Source organism: Thamnophis sirtalis, unplaced genomic scaffold, assembly GCF_051295495.1.
Source record: "Thamnophis sirtalis isolate CommonGarterSnake01/CBP01778 unplaced genomic scaffold, rThaSir2_p1.2 scaffold_5, whole genome shotgun sequence".
Taxonomy (NCBI): domain Eukaryota; kingdom Metazoa; phylum Chordata; class Lepidosauria; order Squamata; family Natricidae; genus Thamnophis; species Thamnophis sirtalis.
The window spans coordinates 132304029-132309753 of record NW_028261385.1 but is presented as its reverse complement, the minus strand read 5'-3'; positions in this window follow the sequence as shown (position 1 = coordinate 132309753).

Here is a 5725-nt window from a genome sequence, read left to right as displayed (position 1 = left end):
GCTTCCATTGCTGAATTTCTGGCTTTAGGAAAAGAGAAAGAGATAAAGAAAGATTTTCAAGTTTGGTTTGTCTGATCTCGACAACCCTTCTCAACCATCACTTACATAGGTTCTGCTCTGCATTCACTCAGGAGATTTGAATCTATTCTTTCTCGCTTGAGTTCTGACAAACCTGGACAAAAGTAACTCTTGGTTTTCTCTATTTAAAAGCATGGGGCCTAGACACACTTTTTTGTGTGCTTGCAAATCAGTTTTTAATTCTTGGTAACTGCCTGAAGAAGTCCTTGCAATTTTCTTGGCAAGGCTTTTCAGAAACCGTTGCCAGATTACCTTCTTCCTAGGGCTAAGAGAGAATAACTGGCTTTGGGCCTAAGACAGGACTAGAAGTCATGACCATTCTAGTCTTTATTTATTTGATACCGGTAGTTATCCTGCTACAAACAGACTGTTGATGCTTTACAAATATTATAGAAACTTCATGTTTGTTTTTCTTATTTTTTCTTTGATACTAATATTTATAGCATTCATTTCAATTCCAATCCTTGAAATATTACTATACACGTTTCTAAAACATTTCTTTGAACTTTTCTTCACTTTACTATCATTTCAAATACTTAAGATTTCTTTTACTTTTGTTTAGTGTTCCCAGAGTTCCTGGTTTAACCCTTTAATCACTTTGGAAAGAAATGCATAACTCATAGAGCCGTGATGGTGAACTTATGGCACGCGTGCCACAGGTGGCACATTAGAGGCCTCTCTGCTGGCACGTGAGCCCCAAACTGAGCTCCACCAAGCATGTGCTGCCGACCAGCTGATTTTCAGGTCTCTGCAAAACACTATAGATGCCATCCATATACATCCAACAGGAACAGGAAGTGCCTCACAGGAGCAGATAGAGGTAAATCCTAGAGAGGCAGGAAATGCATCAGTGAACAATGTAGATGAATGCCAGAGAGGAATAAAGCTGCATACAAGGTCGACATAATTCCTGTAAGAGCGCCCCTCGCACCCTATTTTTGGTCCCAGGAGGCTTCAGGGAGGCCTGCTAAGCCCAAAATGGGATGTGGGGGCGCACATGCGCAGGTGTGTATGGGGGTGCACATTGTATTATGGGTGTGGGCATGTGCACACGCTGTCGTGCACGTGCTTTTGGCACACAAGGGCAAAAAGGTTAGCCATCACTGTCCTGGAGCTACTATGTTCTACAGAAAAAAGCACTACAAGTCTCATTTTAGGTAATTTGGTCCAAGTTCTAACTGTCATAGATTTACAACTGTTGCTACAGTTGTCTGAATTAACTGAAGGCCATTAGATTTTATAAAGGTCTAAGTCAGTGATGACGAATGTATGATACATGTGTCAAAAGGTGACACACCACAACATTTTGGATGACACAACACCGAACAACAGCTATTCTTGACACCATTCCCTATTCTCATACAATTTTTGGTGCTGCACTTGAATACAGTGTGCTCTTGCATGGCCTCTGGGCTTTACACGAGAACGAGGCCTGCACTATTACATAGTTTTCAGAGGATGTGGAAGAGCATTCTCCAAAACTGTTTTAAGAACAAAGGCCTTGTGCAGCTTTGAGTAGGCTGCGGGGGCCTGTGAACAGAGAAAACACTGCCTGAAGGTAAGAAACCCATGGCTGATCCCGGGAAGTATTGGACTTCGGTGAGCAATCGTGCCATTCCTCAAGGCTTCCCACTTTGGGGAAAATGGCCTGAAAGCAGGGGTGGGTTCCTGCCAGTTCTAACCTCTTCTATAGAAAAGGTTCCAAAAATCTATAGTGCCGTTCCCCCCTCCCACCCCTACATCATCAAGATAAAGAGCGAGAGGAGGAATTCTGGGAGTTGAAGTCCACAAGTCTTAAAGCTGTCAAGTTTGAACACCCCTGGGGGTTTTTTTCTAAAGGGTTAGGGGTGCAAGGGTCTTGTAACTTGACAGCTTTAAGACTTGCACACTTTAATGCCAGACTTCCTGAGCCAACATTTTGGTTGCTAAGCAAGAGCGTTGTTAAGTGAGTTTCAGCACATTTTACAAGTTGGCCACACCTACCCAGTCACATGACTGCCAATCCACTCCCACCCAGTCACATGGCCAGCAAGCCACTCCCACAAAGCAGGCCACACCCACAGAAGAGGTTTTTAAAAAATTTGAAACCCACCACTGCCTGAAAGGCAGCCTTTACGAATGGTAGTGGTGATACTAGGGCTGAAGCTGAAAATGGCCCAGGTTTCTACTTCAGACCCAGCCTCAGCACTGCCACTGAGTGCTACTGTTCAGGGTAGACTAGATAGGGGAAGAGAGAAAATTGTTCTCATTTTGTATTTTATTCAAGGGTGGGAGTGTGACACACCAGCAGAGTCAAATTAGGCAATTTCTAAATTTTTGACATTGCCATCATTGGCTTAAGTGCAAGGAAGTTATTAGAAAGGCAGAACAGGAATTTAAGTCTCTGAATGAGCAGGAAATCTCCAAGTGCCAAAGGGTGTTTTACCCCATTTTCAAAGTAATATAGATTACTATCAAAAGAGAGCAGGGAGAACTTTTACCTAAAATTACATGGCCCTTAACAACTGCTAAGGCACATGCATCAGTAACTTTCATATAGACCCCGAAAGTTGATTCAGATCTATGTCATGTTAGTACTCCACTCAGCCGTGAAGTTCCTGCCTCAGAAGATCTAATTACACAAAGCTTCCTGAAGATGATTTTGTTCCATTTCTATAGAAGAAATCCTAAGATGTAACCTCAAACTGAGAATATAAATCCCTCTTGTCATCTCCCAGTTGTCTATTCAGAATGCCTATATAGATCAGAAGCACCTGTTCAGAAGGATCAAAATATTTATTTCAGCAGTATTCGGGTTGCATCTAAACAGTTTTCTTTGGTCAGATGGTGGATCACAAAATCCTTTTGCAATGCTGATTTCCGAAATTAGTTGTGGAACAGAAACTCTTCTCAGGAAATGGAGAAACTTAATGGTGTGCCATGTTGTCTAGTGAATTCCTCCCTTCCAATTGCTAATGTGTATTGCTGGTCTTTGACCGTAATAAAAAAATTACTTACTTACTACCTTCCAATTGTAAGCTGGGAGCAATGCTCTGCTGGACTTAAACACTGGGAAGGTGTACCTAACGTTCTGGGAGACAAAGGAACAATATGACGGAAGGGTCTTTGTGATTGGCTAAGGGAATAAATGACCATTCCATTCTACAAAGAATTAGAAGGGAAGAATCCACATAATCAACTAAGGAACTGATTCACACACTGTAGATCTCTTGCAGCTCAGACATTGAGGATTGTGGGCCATCCAAGCACTTAAGAGGAGATGTCTATGGAGATTTTCAGTCGTACAGGTTGTGGTTGTCCTAAACGTGTTTTTTCAAAGGCAACTGAGCTTTCTTTGTATTCTCTTTGAAGATCTTTTGCTTCTCATCCAAGAAGATTCTTCAGTTCTGACTGAGTGGTGGGAAGTCTTACTGAATTCCCCACCATTCAGTCAAAACTGAAGAAGCTTCTTGGATGAGAAACAAAACATCTTCAAAGAAAAAACAAAGAAAGACTAGTTGTCTTTTGAAAAAGCACCTTTGGATTAAGTGGGGATGTAAAATTGTATAAATAGAAAAATGGAATAAATGTGGGATTCCAGCTGCTCTTCAAAGCTATTCAGTGGTTAATCTAGGACATGTAGTGGGTGAGATTATAAATGTGAAACATCACTACAACCATGGGGTTGTCCCCAAATCTGCTCCATTTGTAAGAATCATATGGATTCGAGAACTGTAGTTTATAAGCTGTTCTTTATGGCTCTGCATGTTAGGAAATGGAGGGGTTTTCCTCATAAATTTTGATTAAAGAAACCATGATTTGTGAATCCAATTTATAAGTGGGGCTCTTCTACATAACCTGCTAGCTAGCAATGCTTTAACAAGTTCATTGAAGTGCCTTCGATGGAGAATGTCACCCTCAACTTATCCTACAATCGTGCTTTCCTACTCTGCTTCAAAACTGGTGTGTTACAACTTGTACCAGTATGAAACCAACCTTGTGAATTCCACAGTTTAATTTTATCTAAGCCACATTTGCATTCCTCTTGGTTGCTGTATGGAGCTGCTGACATGCCTTCTAGTCACTGGTTGCTGTCACCCATTTTAGAGGTGTTATATCTCTAAGAGAAAAAAACCAGGGACACATAAATTCTGCACTCCACTGTGCTCTAGTAAAGACTCTTGAAACAGATTATTTCAAAAGGAACCTTTAATCAGGCAGGATGGAAACCATTAGAGGCAAAGCAGCATCTGAAAACCTTTAGGCCATGCAAATGGGATTAAGCTGATAATGACCCCTCCCCTTTGTCCGAATGCAGATTCTGACCAATACACAAGTGTGAAGATGCTTCCTTAACTCTTCTACCCTGGGAGTCAATAAAACACACGTTCCCATGGCTATCTCTAGTTAGACATCAAAGTAATATATCCCACATGGCTATCATAAACATCCCTCCAGAGATGTTGGGACCTTCAGTCTCCTGGTGACAGGAAACCAGTTGTGAAGTTGTAAAACTCAGTTGTTACAGATGTAGCTAATGATTTAACTCAGAGGCTCCCCTCCTCCCAATTGAATGGCAGTTCACTTTTAGGGATCTGACAATATGGCTTATTTATATATTTCCAATATGTTTGCTCAGCTAAGATATATTATATGGATTATTTATATATTTCCAATATGTTTGCTCAGCTTACTAGTTCATATCCATTTGTGCAACCAGTGTGTCAAACAGGCAATTAACAGTCAAAAGCTTTTCTTCTTTTCCATTAGTGGACTGGTGGAACTTTAAAAAAAGCAGGTTCACTGGTGGATCAGTGAACAGCAGATGTTCTATTCTTTCTCCCTATTTTTCTTTTGCAACTGGCTCAGTCAAGTTTTCCTTTTAGCCCAAATAACTGGAAGAAAAGTAAAATTATGGTTCTTCTCTTCACCTACTAAGGAATACACCACACGGAAAGATGTTAGGTAGGAAGGGTCAACACCAGAGGGGCTTCATATAAAAAAATCTACCCATGAAAAGCTCAGTGGACGTTTCAGAACTGGAACTTGTTTACCCACCATTTCAGTAAATGCACATGTTGTAGCCTTCTGATTTAAATCAGATTCTTACAACATACAAAGTCATGAAAGCCGATGGACTATATTTATATAAATATTGACCTTAAGGCAAAGACACCCATTATGCTGAGCATAATGAACTAGATCTTAATAAATATGGTGAAAAGTATTTTCTTTTTTCTTTTTACTTGAGAATCAAAATGTGTTCATTTGATATAGTCTAGTTCAGGGGTGTCAAACTCGATTTCATTGAGAGCCGCATCAGGGTTGTGTTTGATCTCTGGGGTGTGTGGGCATGGCCAGCTCAGGGGCGCCTGTGGAGGCCTGAATGCTCTGCCAGCAAAACACTGTTTTTGCTGGCAGCAGGTCACAGACGAACACAGAAGTGCACAGGGCCTTCCTGAGTCCCGTTTTCGCTAGCAAAGGCATTGCGGGCCGGTTCTTTGCTGCTTCCATGGCAGCCTCACAGGCCAGATCTAAGCACCCCGTGAGCCAGATCTGGCCTGCGGGCCTTGAGTTTGACATCCCTAGTCTTGTTGATATGCTCAGTAATGGATTCCTACCGGTTCGGACCGGTTCGGCTGAACCAGTAGTGGTTTGGCGGCCTGGT